The sequence below is a fragment of the Oryx dammah genome, unplaced genomic scaffold, assembly GCF_014754425.2.
Source record: "Oryx dammah isolate SB20612 unplaced genomic scaffold, SCBI_Odam_1.1 HiC_scaffold_17, whole genome shotgun sequence".
Taxonomy (NCBI): Eukaryota; Metazoa; Chordata; class Mammalia; order Artiodactyla; family Bovidae; genus Oryx; species Oryx dammah.
The window spans coordinates 43,701,703-43,720,087 of NW_024070201.1; the positions used below are offsets into that span (position 1 = coordinate 43,701,703).

General features: G+C 46.3%; 1 protein-coding gene and 1 non-coding gene across 3 annotated transcripts in view; one reads left to right on the forward strand and one right to left on the reverse strand.

The window, feature by feature from the left end:
* TUB (TUB bipartite transcription factor) overlaps nucleotides 1-18,385 on the reverse strand; it is a 90,299-nt gene that overhangs the window by 50,025 nt on the left and 21,889 nt on the right. The gene's annotated exons all lie outside the window — the stretch shown is intronic.
* On the forward strand, nucleotides 7,305-7,377 carry TRNAE-UUC. The gene has a single exon. It is a non-coding gene; the product is annotated as a tRNA-Glu (tRNA).

Genomic DNA, 18,385 nt, shown 5'->3' on the forward strand with positions numbered 1-18,385 from the left:
ACTGTTAAGGCCGTTTCTGCTCCCATCTCCGACCCCCGCTCATCTCCCTCCTGCACACAGGTCTAGGCCCAGCCTCCCTCCAGTTTGCTGACAGTGCCTAGTTTTGAGGGGCATTGGGGGACAGTTGGGTGAGGTGGGCAAGTCTTAACCAGTGGAGGTCTCCAGCACTCAGTGGGCATCATCATGGAGACCAGACTTTAGGAAGAACCCAAGTGTTTTCCATGCTGTTCAGAGAATCTTTATTCTGTCTTTATAGCGGCAGTGGACAGACAGCATCAAGGGACAGGAAGGCCCTTTGCTGCTTCACAACCATCCTCACACTGTGCTGTCCCCAGAAGCTGCGGGGAAGGGCTGGTGTCACACAGACCCCCATGGTGGAGGAGTGCTCTGATGGTCGAGGCTTGTGACCCACCAGCCAGGAGGAGGGAGCAAGTTGAGCTGCTGAAACTGCCCACAGCCACGCAGTCTTGGGTAAGCATGGGCATGACGATGACTGCGCTACACGGGCACACGGGCATCAAAGCTCACGCAGTATCTGAGTGAGGCTACTTTGTTTTCTCGTGTTTTATTACCCTTCAGTCTCCACAGTGTCTGTGTGGATAAGGCTTCACAGACTTGGGATTCTCTGTTCTAGTGGAAACCCAACACAGAGACCACAAAAGCTCTGGTGGCTCTGGACGAAGCTGGGGGAGGCCAGGGACTGGAGTGCCTCACCTTCAGCCTCTCCCTCCCTCTCCAAGGACGCCCTAGAGTTAGTTCTGGGTGACTCTGGGGCTTCAAATGTCATGTGAAAACCACTGGTCTGGTCCAACCTTCCCACTTTCAAATAAAGAAGCTGAGGCCCAGAGTGGGAGGTGATTTGTCAAAGGTCATACAGCAAGTTGGCAGCAGAACCAGGACTGGAGCTAGAACTGAGACCCCGGGACTCCTAAGTGCTGTGACCTCCAGCTCTTGTGGAAGGCAGCTGCTTGCCCACGGTTCTGAACTACTCCAGCCTCCTCCAGTCCCCTGACTCTCTTGAATGGAGGGACCGGTGTCTGGGCCACCTCTTCCAGAAATAAGGCCAAGTCAGGCACCTGAGCTCCTGGCCCTTCAGGACTGGATCCAGACACCTGTTCTGAGGCTCTTCTCATTGTGTGTTCTCCCAGGGAATCTCTCCAACCCCACCCCAGCCCCCCACCTACCTTCTGGGGCTCCCAATCTACCTCCTTCAGGTTTCCCTGAGCTCCAAGTATCTTGGGGTTCCTCCAAAAGCACCCCAGATCTCCAGGTCCAAAACTGAACTCATCTCACTCCAGACCTGCTCCTCCTCCTGTGTTTTCTGGCACCATGAATGGCCCTGCCATCTACCCATTCACCCCCAAACACCCATATCCCACCCTAACTCATCTGTCCTTCACCTAGCCCTGTGAGTTCAACCTTCAAGGCCCTCCTATAGGTCCCTCTCCTCTGTCCCCCATGCTTCTCCCTGAGTTTAGGCCTCACATGACTCCAGCCTCCTTCCAGAATCCTGACCTCCAGTCCTGCCAGCTCTAAGGGCACCATAGTTTTCCAAAGTCAACCTGAGCACGTCGCCTCTCTGCTAACCAGGAACTTTCAACAGCCCCTTATTCCACAGGACAGAATCCAACCCCCTTGTGAGGCTATGTGAGCGGCTCCTTCCACCTCCCGCTTCTCCCCGCCCTCCCCCTCCAGGCTGGCCCACCTCCACTCTGCTCCAGCCCCCTCTCCCCTCCTCTGCCCCCATCAAGTCTCATTTCAGATTTCCCAGCATGACTTCATCTTTCTCATCCCTCTGCCTCTGCACACACCCTCTTCTCTCCCCAGGTCAAGACTTCTCCAAGGGTAGCCTGAGGGTCACCGCCCCGCCACACCCAAGCACATTGCAGACTCCTGGGCACCAGATTGCCCAGACCTACTGAAAGAGTCTCTGCCTGTTTAACAGAGAGCCCATGGGTACTGCGCACCCAGTACGGAGAAGCGTCTGTATCAGGTCAGCTGCTCTTGTCCTGGCTTCCCTCCTTCTCCAGCTGGGTGAGGGGTCTGCTTTCTGCCCCATGGTCTCGAGGGAGTGGCTGGCTGGGACTGGGTGTCTCCTCCTCTGGGCTGTAAGTTCCATGTAGGCAGGGACCATGTCCTCCTCTTCCTTGGGAATGCCCAGCACCTGGCAGAGAAGGGGCTTAGGTAGCTATTGCTGAATAAATGGGGCCACCAGGTGAGCCCCAAAGCCCAGGAGCAGGAGGAGGTCACAGCTGAGCCGGTGAGCTGCTACAGTTTGTCTGAGAATCTGAGAAGCGGATCCCAGTGTCTCTGAGGTTGCACCTGCACCCTTCCCCTCACCCCATGTACAGTAAGGGAGACGTGTGTGGAGGGGTAGGACCTACTGAGAGCTCCAGTGATGCTTAATACCCGGCTCTCCAGAAAACATCTGCATGCCTACATACATAAGCTTATCATAAATTTTGCTGATATAAAGGATGCACAGCACATAATTTACAAATAAAAATTCCATATAGCCAGTTGACTGTCCCCCAAATCAATGCATTCATTGATTTCTGGCTTTCCTCTTTAGCTGGAGCCAAACTATGACTGCAGTGATAGATGGTATAGTTCTGATGCGCATGTTGGTTGATAATTTTGTTTAAAAAGTAAGATGAAGGTGAAACAATGAAGACGTGTCAAAACATCAGCCATTCACCAGTGATGTGAGTGGCTTCTTTGCTGAATTGGTAAACAGTTTTTGAATACTTAAAAAAAAATTGTTCAATAGTTAGTGCTGTGGACAATGAAGCAGCCACACACATTTCAAACTTGAAAATCTGATCTGCACTCATAAAACTGTTTTCCGTCCCTTTCTGAAGTCTAGACCACCAACAAAAGAATAAATCAAGTCTTAACTTATAGCATCTGTTGACTTCTGGGGAAGGAATACTTGCATTCTGAGACATGATTGAATGTGGAGTCAGGAACAGATGCAAGGCAGTGCCTCACAACAAGACCAGCCACAAGGGTGGCTGGACTGGGGATGCAGTCCAACGTAGGAAAAAAACTTACAAAGTGGGGAGTTTTGAGTATTTATCACTTTTTAAAAACATAATTTAATTTTACATTTATATTATTTAAGTGTCAATTACAGCTATATTTAGCAGCTGGCTTACAACCTTTTTTCTTTATTGCACAATCGGTCCTCATGGGGTGTGGGAGCCAGCTCCAGGACAATAATCCTAAGGGACTGAACATGACCGGCCATAACCCACCAGCCCCAGGCCACCAGAGGGGCCAGTCTCCCCTCACCCCTCACGAGTCTGGGTTGTGAGCTGCTAGGCATAGGGCCATGCTTATTTCCCTACGTGAGCTTCAGGTTCCTCAGCTTGGAGAAAGAAGACCACGGCCACCAACGCCTGTCCCTTCTTCACACACACTCCGCATTCTCACATGCTAGTTCATTTTCATTACTCCTCCAGCACATACTAACTGGGACACACCATGCACGCAATCTGGAGCCACACAGAGCCCTCCCCCCACAAGCCACATATACTAACATGCCAGCTCTTCCAGCATAATCAGGCTCACATGTGTACAGCTGCCTCCCACATGCCACCTTGGACACTCCACAAACATATTTTGCCTCCAGCTCTATTTCACCCACACCCACTATCCCTACAACCAACTGTCACACACAATATCCACAGACACATATGTACTTGAAATTCCTTCATGTACTTCATACATGCATACCCTCCAACAAAGACCTGTCAGCCTCCTACTCAAGGCATTTAACACATCAATGGATACTATACCAGCCCATCACATACCTCCACCATTCCAGACACACCACACACACTTCTTTCCCCACCGCGCACACACACACACACCATGCACACATGTACACCATCACCTGCCTCATCTCTTTCCATGATCACTTTGCATAGGCACTTAGACCGGCCACCCCACGCACAGAGCTCATACTTCAGGCATCCTCGTATCACCCCCACATTCCAAGGCAGGAGATTCCCCCAACCCCTGCCAGAACTCTAAGCCCACCTCCTGGATCAATCATGATGGTGACCCTGACAGCAAGGGGTGGGAAAGCTGGAGGGACCCTCCCTAGGGTCACAGCTCCATTCCCAGAGGTCAGGCCTCCTTGGGGAACAGGGATGAGGGGGGACAGGGAAGGGATGGACAAGCGCTGCTCACTCAACACTTCTGGGTCCTTCAGACCCAGCCTCGGGCACCACGGGTGCAGCCCACCTCCTTCCTCTCCCCAGCACCCCACCTCCCAAATGAAGACACCCCACCTGCTTCCAGAAGCTCATCCCATGCCTGCCCGGGAAGAGCCTCCCTGGGTCCCGCAGCCCTTGCTCAGGGGCAGTTAGTTCTGGGCTCAGGCTCTCCTGGGATGGTGGGGAGGGATCAGAAGGCAGAAGGCTCAGGACCCAGGGGGGCAGGAGCAGGTGGCAAGGCGAGCAGGGAAGTAAGGACTCCCAGCTACAAACTCCACAGATGCTCACAAGACCCGCGGGCCTCCCCTGCCTGAGTCTTGCCAGACTGAGGCTGTGAAAGAATCACATGCTGGCCTTGGCTGTCCCAACCCTGAGCGCCATCTGCAGGTCAGGCAATGTCCATCCCTCCTGACCATCACCCTGTGGACTCCTGCACTGTCCTTGCCCCCTGGCCCATTGTCAGTGGAGATGAGCCTTGGGGTGAGAGGTCAGGTTCTTCTGCCATCATCCCAGGGTCTGTGTGGCCTGGGTGGGGGCCTCCCTTTGGGCCTCGAGGGAGGAAGAACCAGTGTCCAGCAGATGCCAGCTGGACTCCGGGTCCCACGATAGGCAGATGCTAGCACTTCTGCCTAGAGTGCTTCCAGCTCACTCTAACAGCAGCCTTGGACACCCCTTTTTACAGCACCACCCAGTGTCAATCTAGAGTATGGCACCAGACCTTAGTAGACGATGATGAGGTAGGTACCTCTCTCCCCAGAAAGTGTTTCCCTTCCCTTTCTCTCTCCAACCCCCTCTCATACATACACACAAACACACACACACACACACACACGCACACACACACGCGCACACACACCCTAGACTGGTCCCATCCTAATGCAGTCTGTTTTTTCTAGACTCCACATTCTGGTCCTCCCACAAGATGAAGCCTCTAGGTTTCCATGGCAACAGCAGTTGGCTCCCTGATTACTGAGTTACAATGAGCCCTTCTCTCCATCTAACTTAGGAGGTTTCTAGGGGACACAGGCTGGGAATCTACTCCTGGGCTCCAGATTCACCTTGTGACCAGAGGCAAGACCCTACTCCTCAGGCCTCAGGGTCCCCTGGGCTCAGTGAGGATGAGGCTACACCCTGATCCTTCAGTTCTGACACACCTACTCCAGTTCTGACACACTGACTTACATAATTATCTTACATATCAGAAACATCTAGTTATAAATATAAAACAAGAGATTCTAGCCTATTCACATACCCAGAAAAACTTCACAAGAAATGTCTCACATATACATGAAAACATACTAAAATTCTAAAAAAAAAGACAAGAAATCTTACCTATACAAACACTCCTGATTTAAGGAGATGAATCCTCTGTTCCTGTCTGGTATTATACTTTTGGTATTCATGTCTACAAATGAATTTATAGGTTTGATGCCATGCTAATCACCGATGCAGTAGAATTTTTTAAATTGAACAAATATATCCCAAAATTCATCTGGAAAAAATAAGCCAATTTCCCCAAGATATCCAAGAAAACTTTATAAAAGAACAAGAATATCAAGGCACTTGTCATACCAGTTCTCAAACTGTACTAAAACTCTGAAACAACCAAAATAATGGTACTGGCTCGAGAATGACCAAACAGACTAATGCAGTGTGGAAAGAGACCCATGTCTGCAGAGGAAATTGGTTTATGATAAAGACGGCCTTTCAAAAGACTGAAGAAATGTTGCGCTATTTGCCAAATGCTTTAGAGATCAACTTGCTATCTGGGGGAAAACAGTGTATCCCTACTTCATATCAGACACAAAAACAAAAAACAGATGGATTAAGATTTATGCAAAAAGGAAAACATTTCTACAAGGAAAAAATATTAGACAACAGTGTTCTAATCATGTGTAGAGAGTAGAGGAGCTGCTCTAAGCAAGTCCCTAAATCCAGAAGCCAAACAGATTTTAGAAGGTTCGAAACAGCAGCCTTCTCATGTGGCAAGAGACGCTGAAGCGAGAGCAAAGTTGGTGGACACCCAAGGGGGTGGCATGTCATCTATCGTCATATATTCCTGAATGATGCTCTTTCCAGAAGAAATGGCTCACAATGTATCAGAGACCGTTAAAGACATTCACTCTTCGGAGCCATTAATTTCGCTTCTCTGAAGCTATTCTAAGTGAGCATGGAAATTTACAATAAGGACGTTCATCACTGAGAATTTAGAAACCATTGAAATAACCAAAACAGGAGAGTGATTAAATAAGTTTCAGTAAGTCCATTAAAAAAGCTATTCTAGAGACACTAAAAATTTTAAGTGTTAAATGATATGGGAAGACATGCTACAAGAAAACTTTAGATATCAGTCTGCACAACTCTGTGAAAAGGATATCTGCACACATGAACATATAATTGTCTTGTGGATAAATTCAATCTGTATATTTTTTCAGATAATGCCCAGGAAGATTTTTTTTCCTAAAGCATCTAAAGAAAATTTAAATCCATTTTTCAATTAAACAGTTTCTGCATAGCAGCACAAAACAAAACAACCTTATTTCTAGAATTCGCTCTGCTGGGTCCACAATTTGACTTCTACTTCACTCTGCAAAGCTTCTACTGTTTCCAAGGGAATGACAGTAACTTGTTCTGGGCATTGGCTACCCAGGGCTTCCCTCTCTCAGCCTGAATTTAAGTTTCTCCTTTGTCACAATAGCTTTTCTTTGAAGAATATTAGTGCAAAGTTTATAAAATTGCATCCCCCACTCCCAAAGATATAAATGCTGTCAGTAAAGCAAGTGAAGATTAAGTGGTTGAGAGAAGCACAGGAATCAAGAGCTAAGAGATGGAACAACAGCAAAGCATATATTTTCTTTAAGGTCTGAAAGTCAGACAGCATTTATTTTTAATTGACAGATTTCACTGAAGGGAAAAACAACATAGTATTTTACTCTGGTTTTTATTTTACTTTATCAGATTTTCTCTTTTGTTTTATGGTTTGGAGGTGTCTTTTTCTGTTTTTCTTTTTAAATGAACTAAAGGTTGCCAGAGGTGAACACAGAGTAAAAGATTAAAAAGAAATACATGCAGGGTGGGAATTCCCTGATGGTCCAGTGGTTAGGACTCGGTGCTTTCATTGCTGTGGGTCCAGATTCAATCCCTGGTCAGGGAATTAAGAGCCCATAAGCCGCAAGTTGCAGCCCAAAAAACCAAAAACCATGAAGGAAAAGATGCTCAACTTCAGTATTCCCCAAGGAAATGCAAAGCAAAACCACAATATCACTCACGAGGCACTCACCGGGATGGCTAAAATGAGACAGTTTTGGTGAGGATGCACACAAGCAGAACTCATATACTGCTGGCAAAGGTGCATGTGTAGGGCCACTTTGAAAACCTTGGGCAGTACCTGCTAGAGCTGAATGTAAACCTCAGCTATTCCACTCCTAGGTACATACCTCACAGACATGCAAACACACGAGCAGCAAGAGAAAGGTACAAGAAGGTTCATAGCAGCACTAGTCACAGTTGCCAAACACTTTCAGCTCCCTAAATGCCATCAACATTAAAATGGACATATAAACCGTGCTACAGTCACACAAATACTACACGGAAGCAAAACGGAACTACCATACATTCTTAACACAGATGAAGCCCACAAATACAATATCAGCCAAACAAGCCAGACTCAAAGAGGAGAGAAGAAAGTACCCATTTATTTAAATACCAATCATAGGCAAAATTATACAGTTCATGGGGTTCTCGCGGCAAGAATACAGATGCTGGGAAAAACTGAAGGTAGAAGGAGAAGAGAGCAACAGAGGATGAGACTGTTGGATTGCATCACGGATCCAACAGACATGAGTTTGAGCAAACTGCGGGAGATGGTGAGGGACAGGGAGGCCTGGTGTGCTACAGTCCCTGGGGTCACAAGGAGTCAGACACGACTTGATGACTGAACAACAATAGGCAAAATTAACTAGTAATGTTAGAAGTTGGTTTAACCGCTTTGGGCTTCCCTGGTGGCTCAGCTGGTAAAGAACCCACCTGCAATGCAGGAGACCTAGGTTCGATCCCTGGGTTGGGAAGATCCCCTGGCGAAGGGAAAGGCTACCCACTTCAGTATTCTGGCTTGGAGAATCCCATGAACTGTATATTCCATGGGGTCAAAAGAGTCAGACACGACTGAGCAACTTTCACTGTTAACTGCTTTGGAGGAAGAAGTTACCAGAAAGGAGTTCAAAGGGAGTTTCCTGAGTGCTCTTGACATTTTGTTCCTTGGTCTGGGTTTTGTTAACATAACTGTGTTCAGCTGTGAAAATTCATTATAAGCTGTGTCCCTAATAGTTATGCATTCTTATGTGTACAAATATACACTTCAAAAAAACTTTAAAAAGAGAAATGAATCAAAATGTTAACAGGAGTTGCCTCTAGGTGTTAGGATTATAGGCAATCTTATGTTTCTTCTTTATATTGTTTTATGTATTTCAAATTCACTACAAGGTTTTCTAATATTATTTTCCAATATATGTTCACACCACATGAGGCCACCGTGTTTCTAAAAGGTAGTGTAAAGTTGGTCTGGGAAGGAGCCCCCACTTCTTTTCCTAAGAAGTATCCATTTCCTCTTTCCTGAGCCTGGGCCAGTGGTTCCCAAATCAGTCTAGACATCAGAGTCACCTGGGGAGCTGTTTAAAAATTCAGATTCCTGTGCCTCCTCCCTGAGGTTCTGATTTACTTGTCTGGGATGCGTTCCAATATGGCACCCCTCAGGTTCTAAGGGACTCGGACGAGGCACCTCAGTGTCTGAACTGGCGAAGTGTCATCTCTCCCTCCTGGACAGGGGCTGGAGAAACTGCCTGGGGCACAGGTGGTCCCCTTGGGCAGTGCTGTGAAGTGGGGACCAAGCCCTAGGATTTGGGAGTTTCCTGGAAGAGCGAGAGCTTGGAAAGCCCAAGGCAGCCCCTGCTTCATCCAGGCTGGAGAGGGGAGTACAGCAGAGGCCTTAAGAGCACAGATATGGCGTCAAATAGACAGGGGCTCAAATCCAGCTTTGTGATGAGCTCTGTGACCTTGGGCTTGACCTTTCTGAGCCTTAGTTATATCACAGGGATTCTAACACCAATTTCACTGCATTTTGAATATTAAATAAAGCCATTTATATAAAACACTTGATGCAAAGCCTGGCAGGCAGTAAGATCATGATGTTAATAGTGATGATATATACTATATGTGAGCATTACTTAACAATACTTACAGAATTATTACATTTAATTGCATATTATATTTAATATTATACATATATAATATAGAGAGACATTAATTAACACTGTGTATAGATACTCAAAATTATAGAAAGTCTGATGTTCTGATAATTGTTTTCGGAACTATACTTTTACCTATTGTGTGGTCCCCTTTTGTAGACACTATATTTCAAAATATTCATTCGTTCATTCAATAATGATTAAGGGTACACCCCTTGGAACGCTTGCCTCACTACTTATATGACGATGTGACCTAGACCAATTTACTTAGCCATTCTGTGTCCCAGTTTCTTCACCTCATATTGTGAATGGCAACAGTACCTACCTCATAAGGTAGTTGCAACTTTTTATGAGTTAATATATGTAAATGGCTTAGCACTGTGTAAGTCCTCTGGGCTTAGCATACTGTAAATCCTCAGGAAATTTTGGTTATTATTGTCCAGTCAACGTTTATTGAGTGCTTACTGTGTACATGCACTACAGGCTGAGGACAGACAGTGAAAAAAAACAGACATAGCCCCTGCCTTCATGGAGCTTGTAGTCAAACAACAGTAAAGTATATAAACCATTTTTAAAATGGATGAGAGAATAGGATCATTCTTAGCAGAGTTACACGGCGTGGTAGTAAGACCTCAAGCAGAACATGGAAAAGACTATACCAAAATACGTCATAATCAAACTGTTGAAAGCCAAGGATCAAGAGAAAATCCTAAAAGCAGCCAGAACAATGGATGGGGTGGCAGATATTGCAAACAGGAACAAAGAAAAAAATGGCAGAGAATTTCCTCAATCTGACAAGGAGCATCTTATGAAAAACCAAAACTAACATCATACAAAGAAGTAAAAGGCTGAATGCATTCCCAACAGGATCAAAACAAATCTATTCAACACTGTACTGGAGGTTCTAGCCAAGATGAATAGGCAAGAAAATGAAATAAAGGCTCCAGATTAGAAAGGAAGAAGTAAAATTATCTCTGTTTATAGATGACAGGGGAGAAGGCAATGGCACCCCACTCCAGTACTCTTGCCTGCAAAATCCCATGGATGGAGGAGCCTCTTAGGCTGCAGTCCATGGGGTTGCTAAGAGTCGGACACAACTGAGCAAATTCACTTTCACTTTTCACTTTCATGCATTGGAGAAGGAAATGGCAACCCACTCCAGTATTCTTGCCTGGAGAATCCCAGGGACGTGGGTGCCTGGTGGGCTGCCATCTATGGGGTTGCACAGAGTCGGACACGACTGAAGCGACTTAGCAGCAGCAGCATAGATGACGTGACTTTGTATAAAGAAAATCTAAGGGAACAACTAAAAACCATTAGAACTAATAAACAAGTTCAGCAAGCTTGCAGGATATAAGACCAATATACAAAATTTGTAACATTTCTATACACTTACAGTGAACAATCCAAAAAATGAAATTAAGAATAACTCAATTTACAAAAGCATCAAAAAAATACTTAAGAATGAATTTTTTAAAAACAAGTATAGATTGTTCATTGAAAACCACAAACTTCTTTCAAAGAAATTAAAGAAGACCTAAATAAATTAAAAGATATCCTGTGTTTATGGATCAGAAGATTCAATGTTGTTAAGATAGCAATACTCTTCAAATTGACCTACAGATTCAACACAATCTCCAATAAAAATACCAGCTGGTTTCTTTGCATAAATTAACAAGCTGGTCCTAGAGTTCATACAGAAATTCAAGGGACCTAGCACACAGCCAAAACAATTTTGAAAAAAGACAAATTTGGAGAGCTCATACTTCCTAATTTCAAAACTTACTATGAAACCACAGTAATCGAGACTGTAAAGGTCAGACTCATAAATCAGCACAGTAGAACTGAGAGTCCAGAAATAAACTCACATTTACAGTCAGTTGATTTTTGGCAAGGATGCCAATACTGCTCAATAGGAGAAAAATTAGTTTTTTTCAGCACATGATACTGGGAAAAACTAAATATTCAAAATGAGAAAAGCCTGGGATCCCTCTACTGCACACTATATACAAAAACTAACTCAAAATTAATGAAAGACCTTAGTGTAAGAGCTAAAACTATAAAATTCTCAGAGGAAAACATAAATCTTTGTGACCTTATATTAAGCAATTAGATACGATGCCAAAAGCACAAGCAACAACATCAACAAAACAACAGATACATTAGACTTCATCAAAATTCAAAACTTTTGTGTTGTAAAGGACACCATTAATAAAGTGAAAAGCAATCCGAAGAATGATATAAAATATTTGCAAATCATTATGTGATTAAGGATTTTCATCTAAAATACAAAAAGAATGTTTACAACTCAGTAACAAGACAAATAGTCCATTTAAAAACGAGCAAAGGATTTGAATAGACATTTTTCCAATGAAGACACACAAATGGCCTATGGGCACGTTATCACTCATTATTAGTCATTGGGGAGAGAGAAGTCAAAATCACAACGAGAAACCACTTTAGACTCACTAGGATGATTATTTAGTCAATACCACAGCTAAAACATGTATTGGCAGGAAAGTGGAGAAACTAGATCTCTTATACATACACTGCTGGTGGGAATGTGAATTGGTCCAGCCACTTTGGAAAACAGCCTGGCAGTTGCTCAAAAGGTGGAACATACAATCTTCCAAAAGTTCTACTACTAGGCATGTACCCAAGAGAAATGAAGCATGTCTGCAAATATTCACAGCAACATCATTCATAATAGCTAAAAAGTGGAAAAATGTGAACGTCCATCAACCAATGAATGGATAAACAAATGTGGTAAATCCAGATAATGGAGTATCATTTGGCAATGAAACGAAATGCAGTATTGAGACATAATACAACACGGATGAACCTTGAACACACTGTGATATGTCTGAAAGAAGCCAGTCACAAAAGGCCACTTAGGATTCCATTATATGAAATATCCACAATAGGCAAATCTACAGAGACAGAGCGTAAATCAGCAGCTGTGCAAGGCTAGGGGAAAGGCTAGTTGTGTGGGGCTAGAGGAAAGAGGAATGACTACTAATGGGCATGAGTTTTCTGGGGAGATGGGGTAAAAGGAAATGTTCTCAAATTGATTGTAGTGTTGGTTGCACAACTTAAAACACATTGAATTGTACACTATAAACAGGTGAATTATATGGTATGTAAGTTATATCCCCCAGAAGTTGTTTTTTAAAGATAATTCACTATTTAAAGCAAAAATAATAAACTGATAGTTGGATTTATAAGTAAAAGCAAAATGCGTGACAACAACAGCTCAAAAGACAAGAAGGGGAAACTGAAGTATACTGTAGCAAGTTTCTTAAGATATTCATGAAGTACTGTAACATTCTAAGGTAGACTATGGCAAGAGAAGGAAATGGCAACCCACTCCAGTACCTTTGCCTGGAAAGTAGGCTACAGTCCATGGGGCCACAAAGAGTCGGACACGACTGAGCGACTTCACTTCACTTATGGCAAGTATAAGGTGTATACTGTAAACCCTACAGCAAGCTTTCTCCTTTGAAGGAAAGCTATGACAAACCTAGACAGGATATTAAAAAGCGAGATATCACTTTGCCTACAAAGGTCAGTTTAATCAAAGTTATGCTTTTTCCAGTAGCCACTTAGGGATGTGAGAACTGGACCATAAGGAGGCTGAGTGCTGAAGAACTGATGCTTTCAAATTGTGGTGCTGGAGAAGACTCCTGACTCTCTTGGACAGCAAGGAGATCAAACCAGTCAATCCTAAAGGAGATCAACCCTGAATACTCATTGGAATTCATTGGTGCTGAAGCCAAAACTCCAATACTTCGGCCACCTGATGCAAAGAGCCAACTCACTGGAAAAGCCCCTGATGCTGGGAAAGACTGAAGTCAGGAGGAGAAGGGGGAGACAGAGGATGAGATGATTGGATGGCATCACGGACTCAATGAACATGAGTGTGAGAAACTCCAGGAGACAGAGAAGGATAGGGAGGTCTGGCGTGCTGCAGTCCATGGGGTCGCAAAGAATCAGACACGACTGAGAGACTGAACAACAGAGCAACCACTAAGAAAAACAAACAAAAATGTGTTACAACTAATAAGCTAAGAATATAGATAAAATTGAATCATGAGAGACATCCAATCTCAAAGAAAGTAGGAAAAGAAGAAAAAAGAATAAGCGTGACAAATAGAACACTGATAGCAAGATGGTAGATTTAAATTCAACCATATTATGATAACAGTAAATGTAAATGTTCTAAATATTCCAATTAAAAAGTCAAATTCGTCAGACTGGATAAAAATGACACAATGATATAATTCCTAAAAGAAACCCACTTTAAAGTCAGAGAGGTTAAAAGTAAAAGGATGGAAAATGATACACCATGCAAACACTAATCAACAGAAAGCTGGAGTGACTAGATCAACGTCAGACCAATGGAATTTCCGAACAAGAAGTACTGCCATAGATAAAGAAGGACATTTCTTACTGATGAAGGGGTTAAGTTCTTGAGAGGACACAGCAATCTTAAATGTTTATATACCTATAAAGAAAGCTTCAATACATATGAAGCACATAGAACTAAACAGAAAAAGTAAAATTATGGAGAAAGGTGTGAGGAGCAGCTCGTCATCAGTGAGAGATGAGGTTAAAGCCAGGGTAATCCATGAGACCACCAGGAACAAGTTTATGGGAGAAAAGAGCCCAGGACAGACTCCTGGACCACATCAGCATTTCCAGGATGAACAGAAGAAGAAAATCTCATGAAGAAAACTGAGAAATAATTATCAGGATGGCAGGTGGAAAAGGAGAGTGTGTGGTCATGGAATGCAAGGAAGAGAGCTTCTAAAGGCAGAGCGCGCTCCATTCTATCAAATGCAGCTGAGAGGTCAACTAGGCATGGAAAGGCTTCAGGGGGATTTACAGCAAGACCTACTGGAGACAGGATGAGAAGCTCGGGTGGTGAAATGGGGGCAGAAGCCAGGTTGTAGTGGATTAATCAGCAGCAGGTGGGGAAGTGGAGATAATAAACACTGACTTTGGTTTTAATAGGCTTGGCTGAGAAGGCAGGAGAGAGAAAAGGCTATAAAGTCAAAGTACTTGTTTCATTTCTTAACTGAGTTACAAATGAAGGAGCCAGGAGAGGAGCTGGGCCAATGAAGATGCCAAGGAGAGAAGGAATAAGCAACAGAGCGGGCAACTTGGATGGAGAGGCAAGGCGGAGGGTCCCCAGATCTCTTGTGCAGAGGCTAACTGGAAGAGGAACACCCATCTCTCAGTGTGATGGGGGCCAGAGGCATGGTTAGGCATGGATGCAGGAATGCTGCCCAGAGCAGGGGTTAAACAAATTTCTTCCTGGGGGTGGGGTGGGGGCAGGCAGGATGGATCCAGGTATATGTATGGCTGAGTCCCTTTGTGCTCACCTGAAATTATCACAACATTGTTAATCAGCTATACACCAACATGAAATAAAACGTTTAAAAAAAAGAAAAGAAACATCTTCCTGGCAGATTTTCTTTATAAAGAGAGAGCCCAGGTTGACTGCTAGGAATGAGAGGGGAAATTGTGGTATAGAGGGATTATGTGAGAGCTTAGAAACAGCTGAGGGGGCACTGCAGTGGCCTAGGCCGGAGGACTGCTGGGGGCTCAGGTGAGGCTACGGACGGTGAGTTTGGACTAGTGTTCATTCATGAAGGGATTCCCACCCGCCCCTCTTCCTTGTAAGTCAGGACTAAAGAAGGCAGTCAGTTACCATGTTCTAGGGGTGGTGTGGGAGACTAAGGGGCCAGGTGGTGACTGGTAAACAGCTGAAGCAAGGTCACAGGGTCCAGACTGGATAGGAACAAGGGTTGATTCAGGGCCAGGAAAAGCACTAGGAGGCAGGAGCCTGAAGGTCTCTGTGAACTGATACAGTGCATCAAAGTGAGACAATGCCTAGGAGGTACAGAGAGATTAAGACTTTGGAGGTGGAACAGTTTCACGTGATGATAAGATCCCAGTAATGGGTGACTATAAGTAAAGGTGACAGTCAACGAGTTGAGGAAAACAAAAAACTCCGAGGCTAGGGTACGGAGGAACATCCTCAGGGATGTGGAAGCTCCCAGGATGACTGGGAGAACCTGCAATAAAAATGCTGTGACAAGATTCGTTTATTCCGGCTATGTCCTTCCATGGCTAGACCATCAAACTTTATCATCAGTTATGACTATTGCCAACTTGCAGAGATACGTCCCCAGAACTCAGCCTTAACACTGAGGCTGCCTGGCTCCCTTGTCCATCTACTCACCACCCCGTGAGCCCATACAGGACTGGCTATTGGGAGCAAAATGTCACGCTTGTTGGCACCATCTTGAATAACACAGTTTTAAAGGGATACTGGCAGAGCCTTTCAACACAGAAGAGCCAGAGTAGCAGTGGTGTGAGGAGGTCCTGGGTAAAGTAGTTAGGCACCTAACCCCAGAAAAAGTCATCCCAGAAACCTGGTATGGCCAGGAGGCATCAGCCAGGCATCAGCTGTGGATATATAGCCCACAGTAAGCTCAGGGCCTCCATTCACAGGAGGCAAGGTCATAACCAAAGGACCACTCACTCCTAGCAGGCCCCTTGACTCTTACACAGTGAGGTGGCTCCCAGGCCTGCAGTGCAGAGAAAGAGCCATGAGCAGGGTGCCTGGGTTCAAGTCCTGACTCTGCTGTCAACTTGCAGTGTGACCCTTCCCCTGAGGCCTTCGTTTTGCCGTTAATCAAAGGGTGATCTCAGAGGTTCTTGTGGCCTTGACAGGGTATGGATGGTGGGTGCCAGAGGGGGCCTCATCAGCTCACATCACTCAAATTGCACCAGCCGCAGAAGACAAATAAGCTGAAGTCCTCGAGCCTCATTTGCGTCATACAGCAGAGTGTGCCCCCTGGGGTTCAATCCTTACACCCTCCTCCTCCGCCTCCTCCCCAGAAGCCTCTGAAGTAGGCTCAAGGGATACACCTCCCCTGCCTCCCATCTTTCTCTTCACAAGATATTCTTTAGGCTAAAAAGCCAACCTGGTTTTAGGCCATGTGCAGAAAAGGAGAACAGAGGGCCACAGACACATGGTTCTCCACAGAGCTCCTCTTTGAGGACAGCTCACCAGAGACCTCATCAGAAACCTAGGACCAACATCCCAGAGGGGACAAACCAGAGCCCCAAATGCCACCCTCCCCCCCGGCCATGTCTCTGGACTGGTTCCTGGAAGACCAGATGTGTTCTGCAGGTTCTAGGAACCCTCGGCAGCCACATCGCACCTCGGAAGGGGATCCCACATCTGGCCTCACCTATGAGGCAAGCTCCTTCCTTCATAGGCAGCTCTTCCTGCCTGTCCTCTAGGCCAGGAAATATATCCCAGGGACCCTGCCATCAGTAAGGCACAGAGGAGGCTCTGGTCAGGAGTTCTAGAAAAGACCCATCTCCGGACTGTGAAGACAGGCCTTGGGGATGTCAGCCTAGGGCAGGGAGAATGTGGGTCTGGGAACACCTGGCCAAGTGACCCAGGACAGGCCGGGGAGTGGAGCCCAGAACTCTGGGCCCTCTCAGCAGCATCACCAGGCTGAAGTTGGGAAAAAGAACCCCAGGAGGGGCCAGGAGGAACAAACCAAGGCCTCAACAGCCACAGAGAGGGCACACTTCACTTCGGGGGTCACACCTCCCTCCGGACTTCATTTCCCACGCATGTAGCCCAGCACACAGGGGGTCCGTGGCCACAGAGGTGCCCTCCCCTGCCCACACCCTTCCCATACAGGCTTCTGTGGGGGGCCTTTCCCCAGCCAGCACTCCCTCCTCCTCTGCCAGCTCACCGAGCGATCTCCCTTCCTTCCTTCCAGTACTTCCTCCTGGTTGTTCTCCTGAGGACAAAAAGCAGGGGTGACTCCTCGGCCTTGGACCTCACCTCGTCATTCCTGACCCTGGCCTGGCCAGACTGTGCACTCATCAAAGCCGCCTCCAGGCCCTCCGTCCCAGCTGCTTCCGGTGGGAGTTAAATGGGATCAGATGGAGGGACTTCTGGCAGGTGCTGGCTCTGTGGGGCCCGGGACAGCAGGCAAGCAGCTCAGGAGGAGGGCGATAATGACCAAAGCCAGGGGAATGGAGCATGGGGGTGGGGTGGAGGCAGAGGGCAGGAGCATGGAGCAGCCAGGAACAGGGGCCTCACTCCCTCAGTGGAGGATTCCCCTGAGATTCGGGTGAGCAGAAGCGCAAAGGTCCCCACTGACCTGTCCAGAGCCTGAGATTTTGGGAGGGAAGAGCCATGGGACCCCACGTGGCGGGGGAAGGGAGGGCTTGGGACTGCAAAGGGAGGAAGTTATGGCGGGTGCAGTGGACACAGGGTTGGGGTCCATGGGCTAAAGGAGAGGGTGTTGAGTGCTTACCAATCTCTTCGGTGGCCCCGTTTCAGGGGCCCAGGTTTCCTGTGTTGCTTTGAATGCTGAGATCCCATGGGCCGGGGAGTGCCTCCTGGGAACAAAATCCCTGTCTTGGCAAAAGGGTGCAAACCCAAAGAGCAAGCAAAGAGGTCCTTGTCCCCATGGCTGCCAGAGGGTGGGGTGAGTTTGAGGTCTGGTCCTGTCCAGGCTGCACACAAAGCCGGTTGCAGTGCTTTATCTCACCAGCTCAGTACTGAAGCTAGCACCAGTCACCTCGGTGTCTTTCTCCATCACCGTGGCAACAGTCAGGCTAACAGCTGCCATCACTGATTCATTATGATATGGAAACCCTCTCTGCTGGTCACAGTCTCCCTCCCAAACCCTTCAGAGCAGACTGAATCCTCAAGTTCTCCGTAGCTGTGCCACTGAGGGACATGCAAGTGTTTGTTTCCATGACAACACAGAGACCATGTATCCCTACATTTGTGGTTACTATGGCAACCCTGGCAGATCCAGGTACATTAAGGACAAAGACCTCATCTGGGGGAACCACAGTCAGACACATTCACTG